Below are 14,531 nucleotides of genomic sequence, written 5' to 3'. Positions count from 1 at the left end.
TTCAGAGAATACATATAGACCAATTGAAGCATGAACGTGGATTGTATTTAAACATATACAAAGAAGTGACAGCTATTCATGGTTCAAGTATTAAACAGATCATACTACCAAGTTTTCAGAGGATTTTAGACACAATTATCTCAAGCTAAAAAACAAAAACAAAACAACTAATTTTGGCAACAGCCATGATAATAATAGGTCACCATATTGTGTTCTGTTTGAAATATTTTTTTGTAAATGTCTGCACTGAAGATTTCTTTTTTTTTTGCCTTTATGTAAATTTTTTACGTAGCTATTTTTATACACTGTAAGGCTTTGTTCTGGGAGTTGCTGTTATTCTGATGTATAGTGTAATGGTTTTATTTCAATTGTTTTTATGACACCCTTTGGGCAGGTACATGTCTAATTCTGATTGTTATCAGTGAAGCCTCTGCTTTGTAGCAAGTACCTAAAGCGTAAGATTGTCTTAAAGGAAAATATCAATCTCCTTTTTCATTCTTAGAAATCACAGTAAAGAAGAAGGGTGACAGCTGTGACAAAAATAAACTAAACTGCTAATAAAAGTGAAAATTAAAGAAAGCCAAACAAAGGTAAACAGCCAGAAAGGGAATTAAATTTCTATGGAAAAGGCTGGGTATTAAACAAGGAACACAATGAAAAATTCTTAGCCTATGTGCAGATGGTGGTTAGTAATTCTTTTCTTCTAGAGCAAGACGTGCATTTTATTGATACATTACCTGTTGTCTTTCATGTTAGAATTAGGATAGGGAACTGGAATTCTGGATTGATTTGATTCCTTTATGTTATCCGCTGCCTTAAAGTACTGTACCTTTTATTCATTTCAAAAAGATATCAGTCAGAATTGGAGACTTTTTAAAAAAAAAAAAAGAGAAAAAAAGTGGTCATATCAAAGCTGCATTTTTTTTCCACAAAAATAGAATATATATATTTTTTGTGTGTTTTTGTTAACTATGCTACAGATATTGAATGCACCTTGAGATAATTTTAGTGTTTTTAACTGGTACTTAATTTATCAAACAGTACATATAATTGTAACAATGAAATGTCTATGTATCTTTAGTTACATTCAAGTTTGTAACTTTATAAACATGTTTTATGCTTGAGGAAATTTTTAGAATGGTACTGATAAGAAAATGGTTTGGCGTAAATGGCCAATAGAAAATTGTACTGAAGGGGGAAAAGTTTCATCTTTTTGGAAGGTTAGTTTCTGGAAGAAAGTAATAGGCAGCTTTGATGAAGAGGAACTGTAGAGCAAGCAGAACATCAGGTTTCCATTTACAAATATCCAGGGAAAAGTATGTTTTTATAGACTGCTAGGCAAAAAAAATAAATAAAAGAAAGAAAGAGATGGACGTTAGGAAATGTATTTTGCCACTTTTGCATTATTTAGGGGGAAGAAAACACTGTTACTTGTAAATTTGTAAAATGTTACATGTCTGGGCAGTAGTGACTGATGTCTTAATAAAAGCTTCCTGTAGTGCATTGGCATGGATTAAATACATAAGATGTCCTATAAACTCTATGCTGTATAAAATAATAGAGGGAAATCCTGTTATATGCCTCTAAACTCTGATTTGTTACTGTTTTATTTGGCAAAAAGAAAAACATTATAATCTTGGTCAATATTTAAACCAAAGTAAAATGGGGTAAAAAACCAAAGTAATTTGTTTTGCATGGCTAAGCCATTATGTTATCTCTGTAAATATTGTGATTTTTTTTTTTAGAATTTTGTTAAAAAAATTCTAAAATTTTTAAACACCTGTTTTTCCAAAATAAAACGTGAACACACAAAAAAGTTACTTTATATACAAATATATCCTTTTCTTTTGGTGCGAGAACACTGCCAAGTGATACATATTTTTTAAAAAAGATGCAGTGGGCATGACTCTAAACAGGAAAAGCTGTAACAGAATGCGGTGAAGGAGTATGCAAAAATCAACTGTCTTTGTTTATAACACTACAAATTGTTCTTAAATACAGAGAAGAAACCTCCAAAGATCATCAGGGAAAGCATAGGGAAGGGTTGAAAATGTTCATACCACTGTCTTGGGAATGTGGGGGAAGAAGAGAAGAAAAAGTCCTTCGACTTCCACAGCTATGAGAAAGGAATTAAAACACCGTCTCATCTTTTGGGATTCTGCTAGATCTCCTATGCACTTTAAATCGTCAGTCCTGGGAGCCGGGTTTTTCACTGCTCCACGTTCACTATAGGCACGTTTCAAGAACCAAGAGTGCAAAAAAATTAATGTTTCTATCCATGCCTAAACAACAATAAAACCGAAGTATGTCTTCACCTGCTTGTCTGACATCTCAGTTTCAAAGACCACATATGAACGCGAGGGAGGGCACTTACCCAGAGCTCACGCTGTCATTGACTCTAACCCAGATAATTTGCGCCTGCAGAATCTGGCTTCAAGAAGTCCCAGGAGGTCCAGCGGGTGTTTGGGCCTTCTCATGCACATGGAGAGCACGAGCACTCACTTAGAGACAAGGTTAACTGCCATGATGCCATGTAGGCATGTGAGACTTTCCAAGAGGTCATAGTGCATCTCCACCTGTGGCCTGGTCAAATAAAAACAAAACAAAACAAACACTCTAGCAAAGAATCGTAGGTGTTCTGCTTGAAATTTTGTATACCACACTGGTGTTCAACTTCAGTTTACTACACGTGGGGGGGAAAAAAATACATCCCTCCTCAGCAATGGTTTAAAAGCATGACAACTGGGAGTGGAAGAAAGGCAATCCTCTTGTTTTAAGGTTGGGAAATTAAGACACGTCATGGTGTCGGTTCACAGCTGTGCAGGAAACCACCACTGAGCTTGAAACAGATTTGTCTGCATGGTGCAAAGGCAGCATCCTGCAAGAGTTATCCCACAGGCTCTGCAAGCCATCAATTTTTTAAGTCCCTAGACACAATAATCTCTAAACTGTAGCTCACTGTAATAGATAGGAGCCACAATTAAAATGCTACCACAGAAACGTGGTAGGTAATGGCATGGCCAGAAGGCAAGGCCTTTTGGAGAAAGAGTAAGGGCTTGAACTCAACACATCAAAAGGCAAAACATGGGGTAGATTTTGTACCACATCTAAAGCCTACAGAACAACTTGCTTTCTAGGATTTTAACGCACCTCCATCTACTATGCTCCTTGAGCTAGCAGGTGTTCAGAGCCTTAACCAGCATTAAATTCTTACTGGATTGCGTATCAGCAAAAACAAACTGTCCACACCCAATCATCTGTATTACCTATGACATGCCAACATCAACCATCAATACAGATAGTTTAGGCAGTATGTTACACCTTTTCCTGCACAGAGAGTTTTCATTATGTCATTTTTTTTTTTAAATACATGTACAAATCAGTAACTAAATTGTAAGTTGATTACTTGAACATTATGAGATGCCAACATATTTTATCCACATTGGTAGCAGCCATAGAGACAGACAAAGAATGAATAAATGTAAATTTGTTGGATTTTGTTTGTCTGTTTTTTTAAGATAAATTTCTCCACAGAACATCCAGTATTCACCTAATATCCTTGGCTGTTGCAGTTAAATCTGATTTACTCGTACTACCACATGTAGCTGGTAGCTGGATACTTTCCTGTTGACTTCATGTTTAGACAGCCATATGTACGCAATTATCTCAGCTAAGATTATCAGTGACATACGAAATGAGATCCTGACCTCCTGTGTCAACTACATCTGTGCAAAGGTTTTTCTGGGTTTTCTTTTGATGAAAAAGCATCTCCATCCAGGTAGCTGTTTCCAGTAATTGCCTAGTACAGGTTTTTGAACAGCTTGCTCCTGCAGGCAGAATAGCGCAACATGTGAGGATGGAGGGAACACAGGAGGTACAGCACTTCTAGTGAGGTACTTCTACCCTGAAGGGCTCACACCCTTCTAGAGGAGGGTGAGATCCTCAAGCCAGTGTAAATCAGTTTATCTCCAGTGCTGAACAAGGTTCGTGTCAGCCTTTCCTCATGGTACTTTGCCAGAGCGAGTGCACTACCTTACTACACGAGGAGGAGTAGGACGGAAGGTTGAAAAGCAAAATAAAATAAAAACAGACATACAAGAAAACCACTCACACACCTTAAAATGTGTGTTTCCTGTATAATGCAGCACACACATTTAATAATGATTTGTTTCACATTGTCAGAATCAGAAAGTAAGTTTATTACTTAGTATCAAATTATGTCAAAGTCAATTTTTTAAATAAGACTAACTCCATCCACCTATTCCACTTACAATTATTAAAACGTCCTGTAATTCATACATTTTTCTCATTTACATTCTAAATGGAGACATGCATTCCGTTAGCAGCAAGGCATTCTCTTTTATGTATTAATGAATTTCCGCTTGAAAAGGTAAAGACTGACAAAGTATTATGAAATTTTGTTCCTTAGTCAGAAACAGTAATGCACCTTTCCTGTAACCCTTCCATCCTCAAATATTTTTCCTGTTCTACGTGATGATGCAGCAAAGGCTTGCATAGTCCTCTATCCCCTATCCTAGTGCTTGTTTTTGCATCTCCCATCCTGTACGAATCGATTCTCTGCTGCCTTCGCCATTATTTGCTAATTGCAGGACATTTAGTTCAGAAATGCCAAAGCACCTTGAGATACACACCCACAGTTTAAGTCTACTATAAACATAAAATGGCTGCAAAACAGGCTAAGTGAAACATTCCAACTTCCCACGCTTGTGCTTCTACATGTTCATATCCATTGTTCCGGAGTCCCATTTTGGAAAAATTACAGAAAATCTGATCCGCACTACAAAGGCTCAACAGTAACACCATAACATTCAACTATACCTGCGGCACCAGTGCACCTAAGCCTTTTATTATTTTTTTGACTGGCCCTTTTCCCATCATTTGTAGTGCTAAACATAATGTTAAATAAATAACAAGCAGGAATCTTGGTACTGGAATGCCAGCACAAGGATTATGTTTAAGGATGTTTTCTTTTTCTCATGTATTTCAGTTTATGTAACTGTGAGGCAAGGAAGGACCTAGCGCTGTACTTGAGAGAGAACTGAGGGAAGAAAGAAACATCCTATTGCTCTAAGAAGTAACAGATCAAATTTTAAAGAAAATTATTTCCACTCATTTACTTTTTTCTAAGAAAAAGCAGTCCCTCTTTCAATCCTTCTTCACTCAGAAAAACTGTATATAATATAAGTTATATTAAAATAGGCCAGCTACTAATCCAGAACAGGAGCGATGCCTCCTTAGCTGAGTAATCACCTGCATAGGTACCTCGCTGATGAGGATTTGTTTTCTCCAGAGCTAGAAGCATATACAAATTCAGATTGTGTTGTAAGTGTTCAACAATGCCTACACACCAGTTCTGAGATTTCATTAATATTTGCATCTGTCACAAGAAGAGCAAGTCTAGCATGCACAACAGAATACATTTGAAAGGAAGAGCATAATTGAATCGAAATTCAGGAAATGAAATGAATTAAAGAATCAAATAAAACCTCATATACATAAATATTTCCACAAATTCAATTTCAGTGTTGTTGATACAAAAGCTCTCCCTGTTTTTATTAATCAAAATAAAGAAATACCACACTCATTTCCACGAATTCAAGGAAGTAAACACACAAACATAACTGACCAAAGTGACTGCACTTACTAAACAGAAAGAAGCAGGATATGGAAATCAGATCAGACAGGCTTTATCTAGTGATAAAATTAGAGTTAGCAAGATTACCAGCCTGTAGTTTCAATTATACATGCAGTGTCTTTCTAACCCCTAGTTGCTGTACCTTGAAGTAATTTATTTTTCAGTGCAGTCTAGTTTTGCTGCATGTCTTCTGCTGAGTGCTGGGTCCCAGGTTTTCCTAATTCAAAATGTATCAGGAACAACATTGAAAAAGCAGTGTTTTTTTTTTCCTTATGTTTTTTAATATATATACTATAGGAAAGGGTAAGAAGTACAAGTTTAGCAACCAAAGCCAGCAGTGGATAGGAGCTCTTTAGAATGTAATATTCGTGTACCAACTCCTTTCACACTACCTGTGCCCTGAAGAATCCATCATCTGGTCCTTCAAAAAAGGGGTGAGGGAGAGAAGTGAAGAGTGTAACTACCGTAACGCACTGAAAGTGCAAAACTTTTTTTTAAAAAAAAAAAAAGATGGGAACATTGCTGTGATCACTGCTTCCGATGATGTAGTCCTTAGGTGCAGTGTTCCGTCCATATGCTATCTCTGCTGCTCTCTCTGGAGTGTTTCTTCAAACATTTGCTCTCTCCTTATTACATGTATACTTTTCTACATTTACACTAGCTAAAAGGTGCTAAAAGCTATCACCAAGAACAGATCTGGATCCCAAGACAGTCAGAGGTATCCTTTATAAAGCTGCTAGCCTTAGTGGCCATCGTTACCTCTAACAGAGGAAGCCATCACATCTCTTCATGTAGCTCCAGAGAGGAAACGACCTATGCTGTTGAGCTGAGGCAAATTCAACAAATTAAAAAATCAATCTAGTTCCACTTGCAGCAGGACAGAGATTTAACCATTACAGAAAACATGCAGACAGGAATAAGTGGGTCATATTTGCATCCAAAATTGTAAGGGAAGTCTAAGAGCTGGACCTGCAGAAGCACCTGGAACAGAACTTGCTGAAGCACTAACCCAGCCTCAACACAGCACTAGGTACCAAGAGAACATTTTAAACATTTGTGCTTTTCCATTCAGTGCAATTCAACTCTGAGTCCAGAGATGAAATGAGAGGAAAAAAAAAAAAAGCCTTCTTGTGACTGTGAAAAAAGATCAGGCTGGACAGGAATAGCCTGTTCAACTCCAGCACACTGTGACCAAACACAAACGGTTCAGCTTCCTCACAATACATAATGCTGCCTTTGTTATAACAACTCAGCTTTCAATGCAAAGTACATTTACATAAATTTACATACAGAAAATATTCAAATGCATTTAAAGGTATTATTAACTAATAAACCTATCTAAAATGGCATTTTAATGCACTTGCTTCTTTTATTCAGGTAGATCTCGACACAAGATATGAGTATAATAAGTAATCCAGCATAAAAATGTGTTATTCACCATCCCTAATGAATCTGCCTGAAATATGAGGCATGGCTGTTTGTTGCTGGTGGGGGGCATATGAAGAGTCATAGCCAAAGAAACAGTGAGCAAGGCTACATTAAACAATACTGGCAACAGAATTGCTAAGTGGGAAAACAGCTTCTCTGCTTCTGTCATCCTGAAGAGAATTTTGGTGTGAAGATGTCACAAATCGGACACCCATTTTGTATTACTAATACTCATATGTCACTAAATTCTGGGTAATTCAAAAGCCAGAGGCAGGACAGAGGTGGTAAGAGAGAAAACGTCAGGAACCAAGATGGAACAAATAATGTAGTTACTCAGAACACATTAAAGCTGACCAAGAATCTTTAGGAAAGATACAAAGGAAATTAAATCCCAAATGAGAACTTTCTCCTTTCTCAAAAAGAAAATAAAGCAACAACTGGAGATTTCACAGGAGGAAAAAAAAAAAAAAAAGAATTACCAGGATGTATGAGAGACCAAAACAATTTTGATTGTGTAGGAACTAATGAGCTACAACTGAGATCTAAAAAAGCTTTTAAATTAAATACTTTTAAGCAGGGATTCATAAGGTTGCAAACTACTAGAGAAGACAGCCTAACTGGAGGAGGAATCAGACTGATATTTAAGGTACGTACAGAGCCTTTCCTTACTGTCTTGGGTTCTCCAGAGGCAGAGCCACACAAGGTCCAATTTCAGAAGAATTACCTGCTAACGTGTTTCCTCGGGGGCTAACTGTCCCCCTTTATATTACAGACGTGAGACATAACTCAAGATAGGGACTATAATGCTGATTGATTAATCAACATATTACTAACAATTAATAAATCAAATAACCTAATTAATTAATAAACAGACAACTGTTACCAATTTACATTTATATTATTGGGCTTGCCATCACACTCAAATACAAAGCTACTGTTCATCACTCCTAAATCATATTATCTGCACACAACTACTACTGAAACACGTACCTGTCACCCTTCTCTCCCCACACCACTTAGCATTAAGGTGCAAGTTATCCCTCTTCACTTTTCCCATCCACACCAGGCCATTCTAAGGCAGACCTAACATAGTCCAGCAAGTTGTCCAAAGGGCAAGATAGTCCAGCAAGTTGTCCAGCATCCCGGTGGCCACAGGTCTGCGGGACAGCTACTCTACCATCTGTAGAAGTTCATGCTCCTGCTGCTGGAAAATCTGCCCGCCTTTGTTCTTTACCTGATTTTTACTTTTTCTTTTTTTTTTTCCTCCATTTCTGAATGCAGTTTTGTACCTCATTTTCTGCACCCAATTTCTTCCCAAATGAACGACCCACTCCTGATTACTTCTATTCCATTGGTCCCAGTGGGTGGCCTTGCAACTCATCCCCCCCTACAGTTGCCTAGTTCACACCAGTTACTTTCAGTTTACACATCCTCTAAGACAAAACACTGTACTTGAGCCTTGATAACCAGTTAAATACAAGCACTTTCCTATCTATGGCATGAAGAGTGTGTGTATGACAGCAAGATGTTTTTCCAGACTATTTTCATTCTCATACACCATTCTGTTCTCACTTAGCTTAGAATCACAGACCAGTTTGGGTTGGAAGGGTCCTTAAAGACCACACAATTCCACACATAACACCCCACCATGGGCAGGGACACCTCCTCCCAGACTGCCCAAAGCCCCATCCAGCTTGGCCTTGAACACCTCCAGGGATTGGCCATCCACAGGCTCTCTGGGCAGCCTGTGCCAGTGCCTCACTGCCCTCTGAGTGAAGAATTTCCTCCTGACATCTCATCTAAATCTCCCGTCTTTTATTTAAAGCCATTGCCCCTCGTCCTATCACTCCACTCCCTGACACAGAGTCCCTCCACAGCTTTTCTGTAGGCTCCCTTTAGGTACTGGAAGGCAACAATGAGGTCACCCTGGAGCCTTCTCTTCTCCAAGCTGAACATCCCCAGAAGCTCTCTCAGCCTTTCTTCATTGGAGAGGTGCTCCAGCCCTCTGATCAACTTTGTGGCCCTCCTTTGGACCTGCTCTAACAGCCCCACATCCTTCTGGTGCTGAAGGCCCCAGACCTGGACACAGCACTCCAGGTAGGGCCTCACAAGGGCAGAGGAGATGGGGACAATAACCTCCCTTTCCCTGCTGGTCACCCCTCTGTTGATGCAGACCTGGGCCTGGCCTTCTGGGCAGCAAGCACACACTGCTGGCTCATGTTGAGTTTTTCATCTACCAGAACCCCCAAGTCCTTCTCTGCAAGGCTGCTTTCAATGAGTTCTCCCAGTCTGTACTCATGGCTGGGATTGCCCTGACCTAGGTGCAGCACCTTGCACTTGGACCTGTTGAACCTCACTGGGTCCACATGGGCCCTCTTCTCAAGCTTGTTCAGGTCCCTTTGGATGGCATCCCTTCCTTCATCTGCAAAGTTGCTGAGGGTGTGCTTGATCCCATTGTCTATGGATATTAAACAGCACCGGTCCCAAGAAAGATCCCTGAGGGACACCGCTCATCACTGACCTCCACCTGGACATAGAGTCATTGACCACCACCCTCTGGCTGCGGCCTTCGAGACAATTCCTTATCCACTGAATGGTCTCCACCCTTCAAAATCCATCTCTCTCCAATTTAACGATAAGGATGTTGTGTGGGACTGTGTCAGCTGACAGGTTCTTTAACATGTCCTTTGGACAACCTCTCGGTTTCCTGCAGAGACCTTACAATACAAGAGCTGGTATTCCAAGAGCCCATCTTTCTCACGTGGGGTGACTTAAAGAGATCTAAGTGAGGACAAACTCCAGAGGGCGCATGACCGAATGAATCATTTGTGAAACAGACAAACAGAAATAGCCCAGCTCCAATGCGGTAGCAGAACATAGCACAGAAATCGAGTCAACTTAAATCCAAAAAGATGAAATTCAAAGAGGAAACAAACGTTGATTTGCTCTTATTCCCATACCCTCCAAATAAAGTTGACAGAGCATTGTTAACTATGTTTTGTATTTCTTGGCAGTAAAGCAAAGCACTGTGTAGAGATAATATCCAAAGCCAGTTGTACCAATGCCTGAAGGAAACAGCACAAGCAGAGCTGACTGCTTTGAGCAGGGAGCTATTTTCACCCTCTTACACTTCTGGTGCCTGAGCTAGTGTGAGTGAGCATACTTAGAGAGGGAAATTGTCCCACATGAGGCATATTTTAGGGAAGGGAAAGTTTTAGGTATGATGTGAAACATCACAGTTGACATTTACAGGGTTTTGACTGCAGATAGTTAACTCACTAGCCACAAAGATCCATCAATCATCACAACATACCCCTCCGATCCATAATCATTCTTGACAGCAGGTGGAAGTTTGTTGTTGGAATTAGCAGTCCGTCTCCCCTCACTTCAGAGATCACTTCCTTCCAGCACAGTTCTCAGCGTCTGTAGAGCAAGGCAGCATTAATATATTTTTCCCCCTCCTGACACTGAGCAGCCTATGATTAATCACACTGGCACCGGATCCTATTCTGATGAGAAAAGTAAGCTAAGCATTACTTATTTTCCTAAATATGTTAGGGATCTACAATGTGTTTTTAACAGCTTTCCAGTTGATACGCTGAACTTGTGTGACACTGGTTTGAATTAAGGCAAAGCAAAATGGCAACGGCTTAGTATGTGGAGATCTGCTGGCCATTTCTAAGCCCATACCAGGCTCCAGAAGAAACATTACAATAATTATTTTCTCCTTTTCTTCGAAAATCTGCTCTCAGTACAAACCAGAACTCTATTACCATTCCAGATAACATTCCATTGGCGCTTGCTTCTTGCATGTAATTAGCCTGTTCACAATGTGCTGGTGACATTGTTTAATTTAACACTTTCTGATAAAGAAGTTCAACTGTCAGAACTGTTTGGATTTTTTTTCAGCATTGAACTGGGCTGCAATCTCTGACTGCTTGGCCATTTTTTAATTCCTATGTTCTGCAAAATAAAGCCTTTTTCATCAGTGAGCTCAGGGCCCTTCAGCTGGGACATCTGCCCTCCTGTCTCCTCAGGCAAACAACAGCACCCTAAGAGATTTTTTTTCCAAACATTTAAATTTTAACTCATTCATTAAAGTCAGATTCCACCACCACTACTACTCATCACCATTTTTAATGCAATTAAGTGATTTGATACTCTTTCACCTGGTTGTTGACTAATTCCCAGTTCACTATCCTGTAATATTTAGCAATTGTCTCAAAGCACTGTATCATGTGCAGAATCTCATGAGGAATTCAGACGCTATAATTTTATTACCAGTTTCTTAATGAAAGCAGAACATCAGACTGAAGCTAATCTATTCTGTTGACACAACAAGCTTCAAACTCCTGGCTTACTCTTTCCTAATCAGAAGCCTAATCAAATTTTACTTGTTAATATGATCTGATTATTAACCTGCTCAGGAAGGAATTATCTTTTTTCAGTTTTTCAAGTCAGGACCCTCCTGGGCTCACTGCATAAATCTAGACAGTGACAAATGGTGGTACAGACCACCTGCCATCCTGTTTTGCTGGGATGTGGCTTCGTCACCTCTTAAATAATGGGTATGGAGGAGCAAAAGCCCAGCAAACATCATGCCTGTGTCAAGACAAGGGTGCTTCCATAGACTGCACTCCTTGCTCTCAGGCAGGGCAGGGCTACACTTAGCATCTCCCACACCAGTCCCCTGTCTGATGGAGCTGCAGGTCTCCCTCACATGCATCTGGCAGAGGAGGCGTGTGTTGGATTACAGCCTGCTCCTCTAACCTCCCTCCCCCGTGAGACAAGGTTATTGCTGCTTCCTCTGCGGCTGGCAGCTATTACTTAACTGCCAGCTGTGCTCATCTTTGCTTCCCTGCCTCTCCCTGCGCTAAAGCGCTGATAAAGCTGAGGTGTATTCGGGGGCAAGCAGCCTCTTGCTTTGCACAGCAGCACGACAACATCCTACTGTTCAGTATAGCACCTGGCTGCAATGAGGTGGCTGGGGGTCAGGGACGAGGAGGGAACCTTGAGAAGATTGCATCTGAAGAGAAGATGGGGTGAAACGTTACAGAGCACCAGTGGAAGACATGTCAGAGAAAAGGGGTGCAGGTGACAAAAAGCAAAGGAGGGGGAAATGCATTCCAGAGGAATGGGAGAGAGCATGGAGAGCTGGGAGAGCATGGAACGGAGATCCGAAAGAGCAGACTAAACGTGCAAGTTCACAGGCTGGAAAGAAAAGGAAGGCTGGTGAAAGAGAATACAGGGCAGGGAAAGAGCATGAGTAAACAGTAGCAACCGTTGGCAAGACACTGAAACACTACTGAGAAAGGACACGTAGCTCTTCAAAGGATAGGCACGGAATGACAAGCACCAGACAAAAAAAAGACAGGTTATCTGAAGGAGACGAACATCCTCAACATTTCCTTGTTTTGTACACACGCTTTTCAAAAAATATTCTACACTGAAAACATGCATTAGATTTGTATTTGCAAAGAAGCATTAGAATGAAAAGAGAAAAGGAAACGTGGAACAGGAAAAAAATTGCCTAGTGATTTCTACCTTGTGCTCCCAATTTCCACTGGCAGGCATTCAGAATGGATGAGGTGACTTTTTAGCACTTGTATTGAGTCCATGCTACTACCTGGAGATTGAGGGAGAAAGGGTTTTGAACGTTTCTGAAAAATGTGCACTTCTTCAGAGTACAATCCCTCAAAAAGAGGTAGCAGAGACTAGAGTGAAATAAATTATAACATGTTCCCTCCACCACATAGTAACAAAGATAAGCTTTCTGTAAAAAAATACTTGATACTTTTTTTTTTTTTTTGGAAAGGAAAATGAGTAAACAAATCCATCTGATGATAGATGGATGTCACCATGGATAGCTCAGGAAACAAAGTATTAGGAAATCATTCTAATTACTGTGAATCTTAGTAGATTTAAGCATTCAGGGGTCATCTATCAAAATTAAAGCATGATGTGATTAGAGAACTGCATTAGGACAGGATCCATCTTGCATTACAAGGGAGCTTTCCAAAATTAAAAACAACATACAGGGAAAAATGTCATTCCTTTGAGCTTTTGCAGAGATCTTAGACAACTTGTAATTAATATGCATGCACAATGACTTGCAACGTGGTGGGTAATATCACTGTCATGTGCCTTTTTAAAACTTGGTAATTTTAATGCCATTTTTTATTAATATGATTAATGCAAGCTAGTTTGCGTAGATGGGAAAGAACAGAAGCAAATCACAGTTAGCTGTCAGCTTCATTTAAATTCAGATTGGTAGGAATATATACTGCTCTCTGGCCTAAGATATCAAATGGAAAGAAGAAGAGAAGAAAAATAAAATACTCAGAGAAATTGAACCGTTACTTACAGAAGAGGGTCAGATGTTGTCACCCACATAAGGAAACTTGTTCAACCATACTTTGGGACATAATCATACATTCTGCAGAATGCCAAGATAATGGATACGGACTTCAAATGAATTTTAATAAAAGACAATAGTGTACAGGCTGTAACTGAGTTTTAGGTTAACAAATACCCTCCAATAGTGAGCTGGAAAATTAGAGGGACAGCTTAATCCACGCTGCCTTGATTTAGGCTCATCACACTCACAAAACATCCACTTACGAGAAATGAATCTTTTTTCTATAATTTGAGACCTCATTATAAACAAGCATGTGCTACTGTGGCTCAAACTCAAGGCAAACGGAGACAGAAGTGATTGGCATCTCTGAAAGCCAAACTCAGATTAAAAACTTGTAGGGGATCTTTTCAATTTGGCCATTGTCCTTCTATTATTCATAAAATCATAGAATCACAAAATGGTTTGGGTTGGCAGGGACCTTAAAGACCACTCAGTTCCACACCCCTGCCATGGGCAGGGACACCTCCCACCAGACCAGGTTGCTCAAAGCCCCATCCAGCCTGGCCTTGAACAGCACTAGAACAAAGGTGATCTGAATGTGGGCTGCAAGTCTACAGGCAGCTTGCTGGGACAATTAAAATTCACCCTGCAGCACTGCTCCAAGTCACCTCTTCTCCTGTAGCTGTGTTCTCTCTCAATACACCCACAGCTCCTCTCCCCTCTGCTGCTTACCGTGGTGCAGGAATGGAATAGATGTCTTGTGCAAGCAAGCAATCCTGCAGAAAGTCCCATTTGTCTTATGTTTGCTACACATCTGAAGAACTGCTGCTATGCGTGCAGAGCCGGCCCTATATTTCAGGTACTGTTTTATTTCAGGGTTTGCTATATACATGCAGTAAATCCTCTAAACTCAGGAGGACGTGTCCTTCACGTTCTCCTGTTCACACACACACATGAAGTGTGGATTGAATGTGCAGGGGACTGGATTTTTCAGAAAAGCTGTGTGCAGGGCCACGTATACACAGTGCCTGGCCTGTGCAGATGTGCTCAACTCAGCACATCGAGAAGTTACTTCAGAGGACACAGTTA

The 14,531-nt window shown here is 40.1% G+C and overlaps 1 protein-coding gene and 1 long non-coding RNA gene across 3 annotated transcripts in view; one reads left to right on the top strand and one right to left on the bottom strand.

Moving 5' to 3' along the window:
- ALCAM (activated leukocyte cell adhesion molecule) overlaps positions 1–2,314 on the top strand; it is a 117,152-nt gene extending 114,838 nt beyond the window's left edge. The window contains exon 16 of the mRNA XM_040569359.1: positions 6–2,314. The gene's annotated coding sequence lies outside the window, so the exon portion shown is untranslated. The remainder of the gene's footprint in view (positions 1–5) is intronic.
- Positions 877–13,798, bottom strand: LOC121075802. Of its 2 annotated transcripts, XR_005823166.1 has the most exons (4): positions 13,449–13,798; positions 12,629–12,710; positions 10,398–10,507; positions 877–2,583 (listed from the first exon to the last, which is right to left on the bottom strand). It is a non-coding gene; the product is annotated as an uncharacterized LOC121075802 (long non-coding RNA). The 2 variants fall into 2 exon arrangements; XR_005823167.1 differs by lacking the exon at positions 877–2,583 and having other exon boundaries at positions 9,581–10,507.
- Between the last annotated feature and the right edge of the window lie 733 nt (positions 13,799–14,531).

Source organism: Cygnus olor, chromosome 1 (assembly GCF_009769625.2).
Source record: "Cygnus olor isolate bCygOlo1 chromosome 1, bCygOlo1.pri.v2, whole genome shotgun sequence".
NCBI lineage: Eukaryota > Metazoa > Chordata > Aves > Anseriformes > Anatidae > Cygnus > Cygnus olor.
The sequence above is the reverse complement of the archived record's forward strand: the minus strand, read 5'-3'. Positions and strand labels throughout refer to the sequence as shown.